This window comes from Sus scrofa, chromosome 1 (assembly GCF_054392235.1).
Source record: "Sus scrofa isolate SSC_HxYL_T2T_F1_AM1 chromosome 1, Sscrofa_HxYL_maternal_Yorkshire_Landrace_v2.0, whole genome shotgun sequence".
Classification (NCBI taxonomy): Eukaryota; Metazoa; Chordata; class Mammalia; order Artiodactyla; family Suidae; genus Sus; species Sus scrofa.
The window spans coordinates 42343904-42362692 of record NC_139383.1 but is presented as its reverse complement, the minus strand read 5'-3'; the positions used below and the strand labels follow the sequence as shown (position 1 = coordinate 42362692).

At 35.9% G+C, this 18789-nt stretch overlaps 1 long non-coding RNA gene across 4 annotated transcripts in view; it reads left to right on the top strand.

The window, feature by feature from the left end:
- Nucleotides 1-251: 251 nt before the first annotated feature.
- The window catches only part of LOC106506546 (uncharacterized), a 1093182-nt gene continuing 1074644 nt past the window's right edge, over nucleotides 252-18789 (top strand). For all 4 annotated transcript variants that reach the window (XR_014839975.1, XR_014839971.1, XR_014839972.1 and 1 more), the window contains exon 1: nucleotides 252-403. This is a non-coding gene — a long non-coding RNA (uncharacterized LOC106506546). The remainder of the gene's footprint in view (nucleotides 404-18789) is intronic.

The window sequence follows — 18789 nt, the reverse complement described above, 5'->3', positions numbered from 1 at the left end:
CTGAGTTTAATTTAGAAGTAAAAGAAAGCTTTAGTCTTTGACAGAAAATGGAGAGATGATGAGAACTGGCACTCCAGAGTACTTGACCTCTGACAGGCCTTGGGCAGGGCTGATTTATAGGGTTATTGCCAGCAGGGAGCAGCTGGGGTTCTTACCAGCAGGTGTGCCTGTTTTGGTCTTGCTCCAGATCTCAGTGCGCATGCGTGCAGCGCTAGGCCTACCGCCACCACCTTGAATCGCAGGGCCCTAGCAGTGCTTTTGCACAGCGCCTCGTACCAGGAGCTGAGGTGTCCGCTCAGCTTATTTACACTAAGCGCTCCAGCCTGAAGAGCCAGAAGCAAGACCACTGCATGGGGCACCCTGTGAGCAAGTGAAACTGGATTAACCACAAAGCAACAAAAAGGTTAGACTTTATTTTGGTACCCAGATTCTATTTTTATTGCCCAGGAATTGTTAATGGGCTTTCCTGTGATACTCCTGGAGTGAAATCCTCGAAGACAAGGAGAATGTTGTGAAAAAAATTGTGTGTGTGTGTGTGTGTGTGTGTGTGTGTGTGTGGTGTGAAGGACCACGATGTAGTATTTTTAAAAATATATGAAAATGTGTCATACTGTCCATTTACCCAATATTTTGTATTTCCCAGAAAAAAAAAATCAGTTATGTTTTGTTTACATTTTAGAAATTTAGGCATCATAAAGAGAAAGAGTGTTTATGAGGCGCTGTTAGATAATCTTTTGTGACAGCAAAGAGGAAAGAGCAGCCAGCAAAACACGTAGTTTTGCTTGGGTGAGCAAGCACACCATGACTATGTATGGCTTCCTTCTGTGCCTTTTCTGTGTGTCCTTGTTGATAAATTATAAGCAATTCTTTGTCTCTCTATGTTGATGAGGGAGAGATGGGGGAAAAAACGTGCCCAATGATTCTTTTAAAAAAACTCAGTAGTGAGTTTTTAAACATTTAAAAGTAACACGAGTTAATTTAATTTCAGTGGGTTTCACCACCTTTTATCTCCTGATTCTCAGTAAAAAGTTTTCAGCTGTCATTTTCCTGCTGTTTGAAGGCGAGGTTTGTTGACCGCTGAGGACTGCTCTCCCATTAGCATTAGTCAGACATGGCTCCTGTGGTCTTGTCATGGCACCCTGGAGTTTCCCTGACACTCCATGTCCTTGATGTGCTTGTTTGCCTTCTGAGTCTCAGGCTGTGCAGAGTGGGGGCAGCACCTGTCAAAGAGCTGGGTGAGCTGCCTGGGTGCTGTCATACTTCATGGCTTCCCTGTCCAGGAAGGCAGAATCAGAAGGAACTGTATATACTGAGAGTTAATGTATTGTCAACTTGGTTGATAAACTTGCATTATCAGAAGAGATTTAGTGCAACAGGAACAAAAATAAGCAGAAGATAACTCTTTTATCCTATCAGTGAACAAGTATTAACTTGAATGTATTAATTAGTAATTGACAAATCATTGCTTTAACACCTGATATACTCAAAGTTCTAGACCCAGTGAAAGGCATGAAAAGAATAAGATAGGAAATCATCCTCTCAAGAATCTTATAATCTTATAGTGGAAATAAGAATTATGTGATTGACCATATTTTAAGGTGTAAATTACCACACAAGAAGCCCATGGGAGCTCAGAGGGTAAAGCATATGGGGCATCAAGGAAGTCTTTGTAACTTTATGATTTTCTCGAGCTTTTTTTTTCTCCCTTTTAGGTTGGTAAATGATAGTAACAAGAAAACTAATTCAAACTTGCTTAAAGAGAAAAGATCATTTTTTTTGTTTAAAATTATTGAAAAGTCCAGTGATTGATGAGATAGTTTGCAGGCATAGCTTCATTAGGGTTCTGCTTTTCTGTGATTCTTTCACATTATCATGAAAAATTAATAAGAAAATAAAACACACAAAGTAGTTAATAAATGATAAAAACATCTATTATCAATATTTTCATATTTGTAAATATATTTACAGATAAGATTTTTAATAATCATGACTAACCTACTTTCCTACCCTATTGCTCAATTAACATTTTTAAAGTGTTGGAATCATGTAGTGGTGCAAAAGTTTCGAAATATAAATTAAAAAAAAATAAAACTCTTTATTGAGCCAACTTGTATTAATCATAGCCACATTAAAGAAGCATGCATATATTTATTTTATAGAGGATGGTTCAATATATGTTTTTATTTTTTTGGTCTTTTTGCCATTTCTAAGGCCTCTCCCATGGCATATGGAGGTTCCCATGCTAGGGGTGGAATCGGAGCTGTAGCCACCAGCCTACGCCAGAGCCACAGCAATGCGGGATGCGAGCCGCATCTGCAACCTACACCACAGCTCAGGGCAACACCAGATCCTTAACCCACTAAGCAAGGCCAAGGATCGAACCCGCAACCTCATGGTTCCTAGTTGGATTCATTAACCACTGAGCCATGACGAGAACTCCAATATATGTTCTTAATAACACTTCTAGTAATGATTAAATATTTATTGTTAATGAGTCATCTTAATAATACAATAAGTAAAAACCATGGTAGTACGATTGGAAGTGGAGTTTATACACATTTTTTAAGTTTTTTAAGTAATTCATGTCATATTGAAATAAACACCCTACATTTTCTCCTTGTAAGTGGCAGTATTTCTAGGTTTTTTTGTTTTTGTTTTTTTGCCTTTTCTAGGGCCACTCCCACAGCATATGGAGGTTCCCAGGCTAGGGGTCTAATTGGAGCTGTTGCTACTGGCCTATGCCAGAGCCACAACAACGCAGGATCCAAACCGCATCTGTGACTCACAGCAACGCTGGATCCCCAACTCACTGAGCGAGGCCAGGGATCGAACCCACAACCTCATGGTTCCTAGTCGGATTCATTAACCACTGCGCCATGACGGGAACTCCCATTTCTAGGTATTCTTATTAGCACTTTTGAAACTGTATTCAAGAATAGTTTGAAAAGATAATAAGAGAAAAACTGGATTCAGAATATTATATAAACAAACCTAGAAAGAGTAACTCATGTAGGGCTACATCAGTAATTCGAACACTCTTTGAGTCTGTGGTCTGTTATTTCCAATATGCCATTCTCTATATGATATGCCCAGGATGCCATTCCAGTATTAGAATCTCATAAATTGCTGACATACGCTCCAAGACTGTAGCATAAGAAATTTTTCCATGTGTCTTTTCACTTTAACCATTATCACCTCCAATAGGATTTCATCTTTCCAAGGTTTAAAAGTAATTGATCTTGAATCTTTGTTTGACCTCATTTTGTCCTGTTTGGACCAGACCATCTAACTTTGACCATATTACTGATACTGACTCTAGTAATTATCCCTCAGCCTGGAGTGCAGCCCTAGCTGGAGGGGCTCATTCTAGTTTTGATCTAATAGAGTGTTCAGGACTAGCACCTAGGATCCAGGATGTGGAGTTCATAGAACTGCAGTATCATTAAGGATTTGTTTGTTCACTTGATAAATAATAATAGTATTTTTGTGGTAATAGCAACCAAACTTTCTATTTCTAGATCGCTTTGTAGTTACAAAGTACTTTCACTGCATTTCCCCAAAATGCAGTGATTATATGAAAAAATATGTATTATTTTCCCTACATAATAGACTATTAAAACAAAATTTGAGAGGTATCTTATAGATTTTTAAAACAAAATTTGTGCTCAAGATCATATAAGTTAATAAATGGTAAATTTAAGAACCCAACCTGTTTGTAAAACTAGAGAGTGTTTCTAATTTAAAACTAAGTAGTTATTCACATATGCAAAGAAATACTATCTTATTATTGTGTTACTTCTTTGAATACTTGTTCTGTGTGTGTGTTATATGGTGTTCTGAATTTAGAATGGGAAAGTATCAGTGAGACTCATCTAAGCCATATGTTGGAGTTAGGAGGGTTACATGAGTTTTATTACATAATGTCCCAATATAAATAATTTTATAGTTATTTATATGCAGCATATAAACCAAATGCTTAAAGCAAACTAAAGAGGAAAGGGAACAATGCTTTTTTTTTTCAATTTATTTAACATGCTTTCCTTCCAGAAATGAAGCACCCAGAGAGTGCCTTCAGCAACAAAAATGGGGGTAAATTAGTATATTTACCTGTTATAATTATTATTTAGCTGAAACACCAAGTCACAGTAGAGTGACAGGCAAGAGCTCCAAGTCCAGGGGAGACACTTTTTATCTTTCTCATTTGTGTAGGTCCTTACAAATTTACCCTTTTTTCATAGTTTATTTTACATATTTCTAATTACATTCTGTGTAGCAGAATTTGTAACCTCCATTTTACAGAAGTAACGACTGAAAACTAGATAAATGTAGTGATTTGACCAAGCCACAATTAATGGGAAAGATGGAAAAGATCATATTATTTATTAAAGTATCTAAATCCTAAATCACATCCTCAGTCTTTATCCTGTGAGGTTTTGCAAGTTGAAATTTCTTCTGCTTTCTCCCATAAATGTTAAGCGGCCATTCCCTAACTAGGTAGAAAGATTTTAGCAGAGTTAAGGAGATACTTCTTTCTGCAAACAGTTAGCTACATCCCGAAATTTTAACCTGAAGATGATCAACTATATGCTATATTAAAAAAAAAAACTAGTAAGTTGATACTATAAATTAAACTTTTCAGTTATACCCAGGAAAACAAAATTAAAGGTATAGAGGATAGATGGAAGTTATGAATTTATAGCCTAAACAATGAAATTTAGGGAATATTAGAAAATTTTTCAATGAATTTTCAGAAAACTTTAGTTCACCTCCTTTGGCCAGTATATTTTACTAGTTCAGACCCCCTTGGTGATAATGAGTTCTGAATTAGATTTAGGTTACAGTTTACCTTGTTATATTGGTCCTTGTGTCACACTGACTGCTTTTTCAAATATTAGAAACCTATGCCTCTTTTATGAACATAAAACATAGAACTCTGCTTTAATATAATCTGAAATTGCTTAGGTCACCCAATGTCAAAAATTCCCAAGCAGACCAATATCTTTTTAAGGGGGGGCTGAAGATTCCAAAAGCTGTTTTTACTGAGTCTTGGTGTCAACCTGACACTTCACGGGAGTCAGAGGATAGCAAGGAGGGTGTTTTTTTGCGGGGAGAGGTATTTAGGCAATCTATCAACCTTGAAGAAATACAGTCCTTTGAACTAGATTTGAGAAATTTTATTGCACGTTCCCATAATTCTTGAATGTCTCAAGGCATCAGTGATATTATATGATAGTTTGTAAGACAATGGGGGCTTTCTACGGGCTATACAAAAATCATTTGTCACAGGAAACAGACATTTGGAAAGATGAAAGAAAAGGATGTTTAAGAATAAGGTACAAAGAAAAAAGAACACAAAAAGGCTCCCATCACTCTGCCATACTTTATGCATCTTTATCGAGTCATTAAATGTAGTACACACTTAAGTGGAAGGGTTTACACAAAAGTATGAATACCAAAAGGCAGGAATAATTGGAGTGTATCTTAGAGGCTGTTTCGTACAATTCATCTTCTGACACCCCAAATTCATAACACTTTCATAGGCAAAATACTCTCATCTCCTCCCAAGGTCACTCAAATTCTCATCTCATCAAAGTGATAGCTCAAAATTCCAGAGTCACATCACCTAGATTAGGTCCAGGTACAGATGAAGCTCCTCTGGTGCAGTTCCTCAGGCAAATTACTCAATTGCTAGAATCATCCCATTTCAAAAAGAAAAAGGAACAAAAATGATCCATATTTCCAAATGTGGCTATAATAGTGTAAGGGAGCAAGTTGGTGTAAGGAGGAAGGGTGAAGCCATTGTGATGCCCTGAAGCTCAGGGCATCAGCGAGATTGGTTTAGAGTAGAGGTTCATGGATAGCCTAGCCTTGTGGCTCATTCTTCCAGCTGCACCGAATGAGGAAAGGGTATCAAAACCAAACTTGGTTAAGCAAGCTGCCCCTTTCCTCCAGCACTAACACCCACTGCATGGGGTGGCGCAGGAACCTTATTTCTAGGCCTTGTGCATGGGACCCTGAATACTCCTTCCTTAAACAATTGCAATGCTGAAAGGTGCCACTTCCTGTCATGTCCATCTGCATAGTTCATTTCACTCTACCTATTAACATTTCTCCCCTGTTCAGAGCAATAATGCTGCATACAACTAAGTTATTGTATAAAGCTGCATGCTGCTGGGCTGATAATTAGAAACTTCCAACTTTATGTGGCCCAGTGGAATGAAGTAGGCCTGATGGCACTTAGTGGCATAATGCATTTGCTTTAGAAGAAAGAAACATTTAAGGTGAGTTTAAGTGCTTGCTTATAGCTTTTGATAGGTAAGGGTCTTATGTGTTCTGTACCTATGTAGAGGCTAACACCAAATTTGAAATTATAGGACCAACACTAGGAACCAAACAGTCTTATAAGACAGTGTAACACCTGATTTTTTAAAAATCAGCTATGTATATATAAAGCATTATATAATCAGAGAGTTTTAAAAATGTTTAAGACAGTTCCTTACTTTTAAAGAGATTATATTTGTTAATGAGGAGAGCAGATATGCAGATGCTCATATTACAAGGCACTCTGTAATAAGTATCAAAAGGGAGGTATAAGCAAAATGTCATCCAATTTCTTAGAAAAGCAATGAATCTGGAAAAGATTCATGTAGGAGGTGTTATTTAAAATGGGCATTGAGAAGCAGGGATTTGAGAAGGAACTTCTGATAAAAATAGAAGACCTCGGTATTGGACATTCCGCGTAGTCTTGGAGAATAAGAAATAGTTTACCTGTTACAGAGTTAGAAATATCAGATATTCACGTACACACACAAACACATGTATATGAACTCTGCTTGCAGCTTACTAATATAGAATGTCTGAAGATGAAACCAAATAGTTTCTTTTTCTCTTTCCTCCAACTCTTCAAGTTTGAAATCCACTTGAGCATAGGCTACATGTAAGAGAATATTAGGAGTTAAGTTTGGAATTTAGGTAGATGGGTGACATATGATAGAATTTGATTTTTTTTTTCAATTTACTATAAATAAGCATTCACTAAAGTATCCTGATATGGATTGGAATTTACTTGCCCATTATAATAATCTTGCGCATTAGGGGATTCAAAGGTAAAAATGGAATTCCTATTCTCTAAAGACTCATAGTCTTGTAAGGGAAGTAAATACATAAATAATGGAAATTAAAGATACTGTTATGTATGGGAGTATCTGAGAGGAATTGCCACTATATTTCAGATATGAAAATCCAACGTTTTCTTACTTTTCCTCATTTGAGCCTATCCAGCCCCTTGGTAACTGAATGATCACATACAATACTTTGACAGCTAATGTACGCTATAAAAATTTGTCCAGAATGGATTTAAAGATAAGAGAAACTATAGGACTAGGACCAGTTAAGAGGCTAGTTATTGCAATATTCTGGATGAGGTATTTGTATTTTGTTTCAAGTAATATCTCTCAATGAAAAATTATAACAAAGAACCAGGAGAAGTTTATTTTTGCAGTATAAGTGGGATGGTATTGAAATGGTGTTATCGATGGTTTAATTGAATTTCTGATGAAGAGCTGAAGTGTACAATCTGGGCCTCATGGAGCTAGAGTAAATATTGGCTAATCTTGCGCAGGAAAAGGAAAAAGAGCAAACTTTTTGGTGTGGTGTCTCGGCATCTGAATCCAACAAATTGATTACATAGTAGCAACCTAGAGAAATGAGGTTTCAGCTTCAATCTCTTTACATGTCTTTTATCCTTGATTGGTTCCAGGCTTAAAGACTGATTCGTGGGCATAGGCACCTGTATCTGATGTGGCTTGCAGTAGTAATAAGGGAACATGAAAGGATAAGCACATATCCTTCTGTACTCTGGGAAAAGTAATTCCAAGCCCCTTGACCAGTTATGTCAATTTCCAGAGGACAGCTCAATGGCTAGCATTAAAGGTACATCTTCATTTTGCATTGGGACACAAGACCCAGTTATAAGTATGAGTTTTTATTGTGTTCATCAACTTTGAAAATATTTCCCAGTTATTCTTCAGTAAGCGTAGACCAAGGGGCTGGGCAGACTCAAATGAATGAAGGCAAGAACATATTTGTTTCCTACCTGAAGTAAAGTAAGGATTTCTCTCTGATATTTCCATATACCACACTAGCTTTCATTATGATTATTTATGTGTTTATTTCTCTCAGAAGGCTGAGTTTTCTAGTGCAGAGATTCATCTTATTTATCTTTACATTCCCTGTAATATCTAGCATAGTATTTTTCAGAATGCTTATTTTTACTAAATGTTCATTGACACGAACAGAAATAAATATTGAAATTATGTAGTCATTGGTGAAATTGGCAAAGATGCCCGGAAAATAGTTCCCCATAAAGAAGTTAAAATGATCAGTATATTCTGAGAAATTGTTATGTAATAATAACAATTAATTTTATAAGATAGGCATTATCATTATTCCCATTATGCCAATATAGAAACTAAGGTCCAAAAAGAGTAGTAAGCAGCTCTTTGAATGATACACAGGTAGAAAATAACAAGCCTTAATGCACAATTAGTATGATGGCAGGGTCTGAGCTCTTAACCACTCTGCTGTTTTTTCTGTTGGTTATATCAGCATAACTTTTATAACTGTAATAAACCTCCTATATTTGTGAGGTGCTTTCTACAGCATGGAGGCTCTGTACATTATCTGATTGCTGTCACAAAACAACAGTGGAAGATCAGCAGGGCAAGTAATATCTTTATATTACAGGTGAAGAAACTAAAGCTCTGAGCGGCTATGATGTCCCCTCGAGCCCCAAAGCTCATAACTGAAAGAACTTGCACTTGAATCTTGCTCTTATGATTCCAGTTAACTTGGTGTCCTCATTTGTGTTCTGGGGATAATAATACCTACAATGCAGTGTTGTGCGAATATAGTATCTTAACACAAAACATGCATCCAATAATGTTTTCTTCCTAGCCATTATTGCTATGCTAACTTTATAGCACATGGTGACTAATATTGATAGCATCTCTCAAAACAAAAGCAAATTTCTCTTGCAAGATTAGGTTTAGAATTCTATATTCTGCTTGTGTAAAGCTTTATCTTCTGGATCATATCATCTATTTTTTTATAGTTCCCTCTTAACTATTAAGAGCTTAACTATTATAGCTTAACTATTAATGATTCTATGTGATAATTGTTTATATTGGGACTATATATATAAATTATTAAAATTCCTTCTAATTCACTATTCATATCCTGCCTCTATTATGTTCTAAAATTAATGCATGTAGTATCTGGTATACCTTCCATAATTAATTTTGTTGATGTAGTTTTCAGATTCTCTGCTTTCATTTCTGTACTTCAGTCAAATTATCAAATGTTTATCATGTTTATCTGTGAATTTTCACCAACCTTAGCTAGAGTATCAACTCTGAGTCTTTGAAAAATACTGGAGTTAAAATCTTCAAAATTTGGTCGATCATATGTATTGGCTGAATGTTTTTAAGAATTTTTGACAATGTTATCAGCACCAGAAATGAGTATGAAGTTTGTCCTAAAAACGTCAATATTGTATTATCTGAGCATAATTGTAAAGATGAGATAGTGTTTTATTAATTTTATTAAAGTTTAATTTGCTCAAATTTTTCTTGGCTTAGTTACTCTGAACCTGATCGCTTGTGAAGTGGAGTTGCATTTAGTTATTAATTTTTTAATGGAGCAAAGATAGTCTTTTAAGCAGATGGTATTGGAACAACTGGACATCTAAATGTAAAATAAAAGAATCAAAACAAACCTTACACCTTTCACAAAAATTACTCAAAATGCTTCATAGACCTAAAATTTAAAATATTAAAATATGAACCCTTAGAAGATAACATAGGAGAAAACCTATATGACTTTGGGTGTGGTGATGAAAGAAATTATTTATAAGTTGGACTTCATTAAAATTAAAAACTTAGGCTCTGTGAAAGACAATATCAAGAAAATGAGAAGACAGGCCACAGACTGGGAGAGAATATTTGCAAAAGATACATCTGCTAAAAACTGCTATCCAAAATATGCAAAGGATTACTCAAATTCAACAATAAGGAAACATTCTGATTAAAACATAGGCCAAGACCTTACCAGACATCTCACCAAAGAAGATATATAGATAGAAAATAAACATGAAAAAATACTCCACATCATATGCCATCATGGAAATGCAAGATAAAACAATGATCTACCATTGCTTCCCAATTAGAATGTCCAAAATCTGGAACACTGACATCACCAGATGCTGTCAAGCATGTGGAGCAACAGGATCTCTCATTCACTGCTGGTACATATGCAAAATGGAACAGATATTCTGGAAGACAGTCTGGCAGTTTCTTACAAACTAAACATGCCCTTACCATACAATTCAGTAATCATGCTCTGTGGTATTTACCCAAGGAGTTGGATAACTATGTCCACACAGTAACCTGCTGAATGAAGTGTATCATAATTACCAAAATTTGGAAGCAACCAATATATCCTTCAGTAGGTAAATGGATAAATAAACCATGATCCATCTTGACAATAAAATATAATTCAGTGCTAAGAATAAATAAGCTATCAAGACATGAAGATATATGGAGGAGCCATATTGCTAGATGAAAGAATATAATCTGAAAATACTACAGACCATATGATTCCAACTATGACATTTAAGAAAAGGCAAAACTATGGAGACAGTACAAGTATCAGTGGTTGCAACAGATTTGGGTTCAGGGAAGTGATGAGTAGATGGAACACAGGATATTTATGGCACTAAAAATACTCCATATAATACAATGGTGGATACATACCACTATGCATACCTCAAAACCCATAGAATTTACAGCACCAAAAGTGAACCTTAAATTTTAGTCTAAATTTTGGACTTTGATTACAATGTGTCAATGTAGATTTATCAGTTTTAACAAATGTACCATTATGGTTGGGAATGTTGATAATGGGGGAGGCTCTGCATATGTAGAGGAAAGTGATATAGATGGGAAATCTCTGACCTTTCTTCCTCAAGTTTGCTGTGAACCTTAAACTGCTCTAAAAAATAGTTTTAATCAAAACAAAAACAACACATTGGTGGAGCAACTTCTTTCAATATATTTTGCTCAGACAAGTAACAGTGATAAGATTCATTCCTGGTGCATCTGGCCATTTTCTACACAAAAGGTGGCTTCCAAAAATGAATATAGTAGCCCCCAAATAGAAAATACTATGTCTCCATTTAGATATCAGATGCTTTTAGTCTTCCTAATACTAGAAACAAGTTGAACAAATACTTTCATTCTCATGTGGTTATTTTGGTACTGAAATATCTACACAAACACATGTATGTACATACAGATCCTTCCAACAATTATACCATATTAAGAGATTAAAAATATTCTCTGATTTGGCTTGAAACATATGGTATGGACATATAGTAACTCCTGATAAAGAAAAGGTTTGTCATGAATCACCAGTGCTGAACAATGTTTTTATTTTTTTTCATTTTTTTTATTACTCAAATGAATTTATCACATCTGTAGTTGTATAATGATCATAACAATCTGATTTCACAGGATTTCCATCCCACAGCCCAAGCACATCCCCCCATCCCCCAAACTGTCTCCTCTGGAGACCATAAGTTTTTCAATGTCTGTGAGTCAGCATCTGTTCTACAAAGAAGTTCAGTCTGTCCTTTTTTCAGATTCCACACGTCAGTGAAAGCATTTGATATTGGTGTCTCATGGTACGGCTGACTTCACTTAGCATGATAGTTTCTAGGTCCATCCATGTTGCTAAAAATGCTGGTATTTCTTTCATTTTAATGGCTGAGTAATATTCCATTGTGTATATGTACCACATCTTCTGGATCCACTCCTCTGTCGATGGACATTTAGGTTGTTTCCATGTCTTGGCTATTGTAAATAGTGCTGCAATGAACATTGGAGTACATGAGTCTTTGCGAGTCATGGTTTTCTCTGGGTAGATGCCCAGGAGTGGGATGGCTGGATCAAATGGTAGTTCTATTTTTAGTTTTCTGAGGAATCTCCATATTGCTTTCCACAGTGGTTGCACCAATTTACAATCCCACCAACAGTTTTTAACAGGGTTCCTTTTTCTCCACACCCTCTCTAGCACTTACTGTTTGTAGACTTTTGGATGATGGCCATTCTGGCTGGTGTCAGGTGATACCTCAGAGTGGTTTTGATTTGCATTGCTCTAATAATGAGTGACGCTGAACATCTTTTCATGTGTTTTTTGGCCATCTGTATGTCTTCTTTGGAGAATTGTCTGTTTAGATCTTCTGCCCATTTTTGGATGGGGTTGTTTGTTTTTTTGGTATGGAGCTGCAGAAGGTGTTTATAAATTTTGGAGATGAATCCCTTGTCAGTCGATTCACTTGCAAAGATTTTCTCCCCTTCTGTGGGTTGTCTTTTTGTGTTGTTTAGGGTTTCCTTTGCTGTGCAGAAACTTTGAAGTTTGAGTAGGTCCCATTTGTTTATTTTTCTTTTTATTGTCAATACTCTGAAAGGTGGATCTGAGAAGATGTTGCTGTCATTTATGTCAGAGAGTGTTTGGCCTATGTTTTCCTCTAAGAGTTTGATAGTGTCTGGTCTTATATCTAGGTCTTTAATCCATGTTGAGTTTATTTTTGTGTATGATGTTAGGGAGTGTTCTAATTTCCTTCTTTTCCATGTGGCTGTCCAGTTTTCCCAGCTCCACTTATTGAACAAGCTATCCTTTCTCCACTGTATAGTCTTGCTTCCTTTGTCATAAATGAATTGGCTGTAAGTGCTTGGGTTTAATTCTGGGCTTTCTATCCTGTTCCACTGATCTCTATGTCTGTCGTTGTGCCAGTACCATGCAGTTTTGACGACTGTTGGTTTGTAGTATAGTCTGAAGTCCGGGAGCCTGATTCCTCCAGCTCCATTTTTCTTTTTCAGGATGTCTTTGGCTATTCTGGGTCTTTTGTACTTCCAAACAAACTTTAAAATATTTTGTTTGAGTTCTGTGAAAAATGTCCTTGTAATTTGATAGGGATTGCATTGAATCTGTAGATTGCTTGGGTAGTATAGTCATTTTGATAATATTAACTCTTCCAATCCACGAGCATGGTATATCTTTCCATCTCTTTGTGTCATCTTTGATTTCTTTCATCAGTGGCTTGTAGTTTTCAGAGAATAGGTCTTTTGTTTCTTTAGGTAGGTTTACTCCTAGGTATTTGATTCTTTTGGATGCCATGGTAAACAGGATTGCTTCCCTAATTTCCTTTTCTGCTTTCTCATTGTTAGTATATAGAAATGCTATTGATTTCTGTGTATTAATTTTGTATCCTGCAACTTTGCCAAATTCGTGGATAAGCTCTAACAGTTTTCTGGTAGAGTGTTTAGGATTCTCTAGGTATAGTATCATGTCACCTGCAAATAGTGATAGTTTTACTTCTTCCTTTCCAATTTAGATTCCTTTTATTTCTTTTTGAACAATGTTTTTTTAAACCACAATATAACTTAAGTTTTATAAGTATAAAACCTAATAAACCCCTTATGATAAAACCTTAATATACCTATAAAACAAACAAATTTGAAAACAAAATGCAAACAATATCAATGCCAGTAATAAACCAATAAAATATAACTATATAATTTTAACATGATGAAGAGTGGAATGATCACTCTGCTAAAACCATAGTTGTGGTTGCAGAAGTGAATGGCGTGATGTGGGTTTTGTTAAATTCGGTGTTACCAGGATCTTCCAATGTGCACTGTGAGACCACATGGTGCAAATCTTTCTTTTTTTTTTTTTTACAGTCCATCTTTTCCTTTTGTCCTTCAACCAGAACAGTACTTCATGCTGCCATTTGATTGGAAATACAGGCACTAATAAAAGCTCATGTATTATCCAGCAACAGATGACTTAAATGTGTTTATTTTAATTCTTTAATGTTAGCAAAGAAATAAGAGCCCCAAATTAGGAAAAAAATGTTCTCAGGTTTTTGAAAATATGTTTTATTCTCCAGGCAAATAATACAATGATTAATAGAAATTACTACATTTTTCTTATGTTTCCATAACATCAATTCATTTTTATTATTTCATTTGAATCTAAATTCATTTAATTACTTTCCAAAAGTTAAGGTAATGCAAATAGGAGCTTTGATTTCTTTCCATGACTAGAAAAGATTTTATGTTGTATATTGTACATTCATCATAAAATTATTCCTCCGTCATATTCCTCCATCAACATGTCTATAATATATGAAATGTAATCTAATTAACAGTGTGACAGAATTATTAAATACTTTGAGATATAGTTTGCTTATGATTTTAAATTGAAATAAAAATTAGCATCCTTTTTACTACCATTTTTACACTTGCTGATTACTGTCATAATGATAGGCACTAAATGTGATTATTTCTAACCTTCTCTATTACCCTAAATATAAGTTTGTATAATGGACAAAAATTTAAATCATTGATTTATTATTTGAATTTATTATTTCCAGTTTTGCTTTTGTTCAAATCCCCACAGTAATCTCTTAGTATCAGCCTATTTATTGATTAATTTGTATTTTCTTACCATTTGAATTTCCAAATGGTAAGAAATACACAAATATTCCTGATTATATTAAAGATAGGATTTTACGCATAGAAATGGGAATTATTTCCTACTTTGGCTTTTATTTATTTATTTATTTATTTGGCCACTCTCTAGCATATGGAGTTCTCGGGCCAGGGATTTGATCCAAGCTACAGTTGCAATCTAAGCCACAGTTGCAGCAGTGCAGGATCCTTGACCACTCTGCTGGCCTGGATCTAACCCTCTTCTCAGCACTTCCAATATGCCACAGATTCTGTTGCGCTGCAGCAGAATCTCCTAGTTCTAATTATTTTGATAAATGTTACTTTTATTTCACAGAAGGAATTTTATAATTAGGTAGCTGTAGTCTATGGCATTATACATTTGCATTTATTTCTTAGTAAGTTAACCTATTTGGATAAGATGGCAAATGTGAATAAAATAAATACTGGGAGTTTAATAAGTATAAAGTTTTTGCCACAAACAAATCCTAGGCAGGTTGTCCAGGACCTGACATGGATCAAACTGATTTGTTACCTCTGGAAAATAAACTAAGTCTTCATGTGGAGCTTATTTTGTATAGATGAGAGGGAGATTATATATATGGTTATTATCATAGATAATTAAGCTTGCAAATTTGTACATTTATAGAGAATCATGAACAGTATTTACCCCCCCTTTAATGGGATTTCCTATGCTGTCAATCAGTAAACATACACAGTTATTACTAAAACCAGAATATTGATTTGTTTATAAAAATGCAAGTTCCCCAGAGTTCCCAGGTGGCTCAGCAGGTTAAGGATCCAGCATTGCCATTGCTGTGACCCAGGTTTGCTACCTTGCCCAGGAACTTCCGTATGCCAAGGGCACAGCCAATGATGATGATGATAATAATAATACAAGTTCCCTATAGGGGCAAAAATACTATTATTTTTTCTACTTTTATAGCAACTGCCATATCTAGAGATAGACTTTTTTCCCCCTCCCTCCCTGACTCACTATATTTCTATCCTGAAATCTGTTTTGAGGCCCCTAGCAGATTTTTTTTTTCCCTAAGCAAAACATTTTTACATGCAGCAAGAAAATACCAACCAAGTAAGAACATAATGTCCTTGTAGTTACCTGATTCCACATACAGCATTTCTGGACAGCTGAGGAGATAACTCTGGTAACTTTACATTTTGAAAAATGAACATTAGGATGATTTTGAGATATATTGTTATGTTTTATTAACTATGTTTTTGTTTCGCCCTTTTTGGCTGATTTTTTTGTCATGTTTCTCTCAAGTTTTCTCTTGTTTTTATAAGGTAGCTCTTGGTCTTTATAGAACAGCCCCAGTGTGTGTGTGTTTGCCTTCTTTTATGTTTGAGTTTTTATAGAGAGTGAGTTTTTGCCTGTCAAGAGGTTCTGTGTTAACAGCTCCTTCCTGAGCCAAAAGGAAGTTAGAATTGGATAGTTGGATGTAAGACCTTGTAATCAGAGCAAAGAGTCTGTGAGCTTCTCCAGCCAAATTGGATTCTATTGTCTTAACCTTTGTAAGAGTTCCTGGAGAAAATGATGAGATATGGCACTGCCTTTTACACTCAAGGAATTGAAAGCCCCGAGTGGGAATAAGGAACCAGAGAGATATAAGGCATACATTTTCTGGGCACCTAAGTGTGTAATTTTCTTGTCATCACAATATATCATTCTATACATTGTTCTGCCAAACTCCACATTTCTTGGTCTCTCTTCAGAGTCCTTTTGATTGGCCATCAGTAAGCAAAGGGAATGAGAAAGGCTCCCTTGAATTTCCATAGCTATGCCCAATCTCTTTTTAGTTCTAACATTGTCTTTGAGAACAAAATCATGAATTAAAGCATTGCAATGTCTTGAATCCCAAACATTCCTGTAAATTTCCTTCCTTCTTCTGTTCAAAGCACCCATATTTTGTGTCTATTGTGCTACATTAAGGAGCCTTGATTCATTTTCCCTCTGTATTTCCTTGTCTGCGGTGGCTCTTCTTATGTTTCATCTTCTTTTGTTAAGCTTTGTTTTATTTCTGAGATTGAATTCTCAACCTTATAAAGAGGAAGTGGCCTCACACTTATTTTCCTTTATTCTCTTTCAAGAGTGGTCACAGCATGCATTTCAGCTGTGTTATTCTTGGCAACAGAGTTCTGAATGGCAGATGAGTTGTTGTTTTCTAATTGCATCCTACCGTGTAGCTGTGTAGTGTTGTCTTCAGTAAGAGACCTCAAAAATTATGCTTTTGCAAGTAGATTTCTTTATTTTGAGTTAGGTTACCCTTTGTTGTAATATCTTCTGGAAACTGATATTTTACTGAAATGTAGTTAAGTTCACTTGGCATATTTTATTGTGCCTTTAATTATATACATCTAACATGAAAGAAATGAAGCATATGACCCAAATCCTTGCCTAGAAGTTTTCATGCAGTTCAGTTGGGTGAAAAAAATATAAAAACTTTGAGTAAACTAGTAATACCCATACAACTCTATTTTAAGACTCATGATACAGGAGAGACCTCACATGTACCAAATATAGTATATAGAGTAGTTTTGTCCTTACAATCATGTGATGAGTGATTAGTTAAGCTATTTTGAGCTTATAAAACTGCAATGATCATAGATTCCATTTGACCAATGGGAGGAGAAAGACTGATAATTACAAATTCAGAGAAAAATTGGGACCAAAACTACAGACCGAAACTACAGAATGGCTGTAGAGCTGAAGGGCACCAGAAGAGATAAAGGTGGAGATAAGGAGGGCAGAGTGAGGGTTGAGCTTCTACAAGATAAGATTAGACACTATCCTGGATGGCCCTCATAACCCTGGAAATAAGCCCAAATGAAATTCAAGGCCAGCTTGCTCTGTCTAGTTTAAGTGCTACAGTGGAAAGAGAATATGCCTTGGCATTAGAGACCTGAGTTTTCGTCACATTCAGCCACTTCTCCGCTCTGTGACCATGATATGATCCATTTTTCTCAGTTGTGAAACTGGAGTGATAACTATGCAATGGCATTATAAAGATTAGGCCTCCTGATCAGATTTGGTGAATAGAAGATGTTCACTAAATGATGGCTATAGTTCTCCTTGTAGCTCAGGTAAAAGGAATAGGATCCTGTGTATTCTAAGTTGTCACTGCAAGACAATCTTAAACCTTTTGCGTTTTAATATTTTGCATTTTGAGGTTTTTAATATTTTGACTTTTTTCCCTATTACTCTCACTTTTCTAGTAAGGTTATGATAAAAAAAAAATGGAATCCATTTTTAGCTGAACTAAAGAGGAAAATCATTTGCTACCAGAACCAGAGTGAAATTATTTTAGAGGATAGAAGTAGTGGTGACGGGGGGTATCCAGCTATCTGGCTGGAACATGGGGAAATGGAAGGGATAAAGTCAAGTGCAGCGTGATTTCCAATCCGCTCCATTTGAGCTATTTATTTCCTTATTTTTTTTTTTCTCTCTGATACACTTTGTTGTTTAGGACAGTTAAAGTGGGTCAAGTTGGGGGTTCTAGAAGAAATTTCATTTGCCCAGTATATTGCATATTAGACACACTTAAGAGAAATATTAAGTATTGTGAGAGCAAAGCAGGGCAGATGTGGGGACAAGTCTTGCGAGGAACATGATGAGGAAGGGAAGAAAAGCTAGAAGAGCAGTGGTTCTTAACCCCGGGTGTATACTGCATTCACTTATAATCCTTTGAAAAAAATACTCAGGCTTCAGCCTTGTATTCAGAAGTTTTTGACACAATAGACCTGGCTAGGACCCGGGCTTTGGTATTTCTCAAAAACTTCTCAGGTTCTTCTAAACCCCAGCCAGGCCTAAGAACCATCAGTCTTAAACTAAGGATGAGGTTTTAAGGCATATGCTTTTCATACGTGATGCAAAATTCAAGTTAATAGAAGCAGGGAATTGGGAGTTCCCATTGTGGAGCAGCAGAAAGCAATCCGACTAGGAACTATGAGGTTGCAGGTTTGATCTCTGACCTTGCTCAGTGGGTTAAAGATCTGGCATTGCTGTGAGCTGTGGTGTAGGTCGCAGATGTGGCTCAGATCCTGGGTTGCTGTGACTGTAGCAGAGGCTGGCAGCTGTAACTCCAATTAGACCCCTAGCTTGAGAACCTCCACATGCTGTGGGTGTGGCCCTAAAAAGCAAAAAAAAAAAAAAAAAATAGAAGGCATATAAGTAGGGACTTAATGCTAATATACAGTA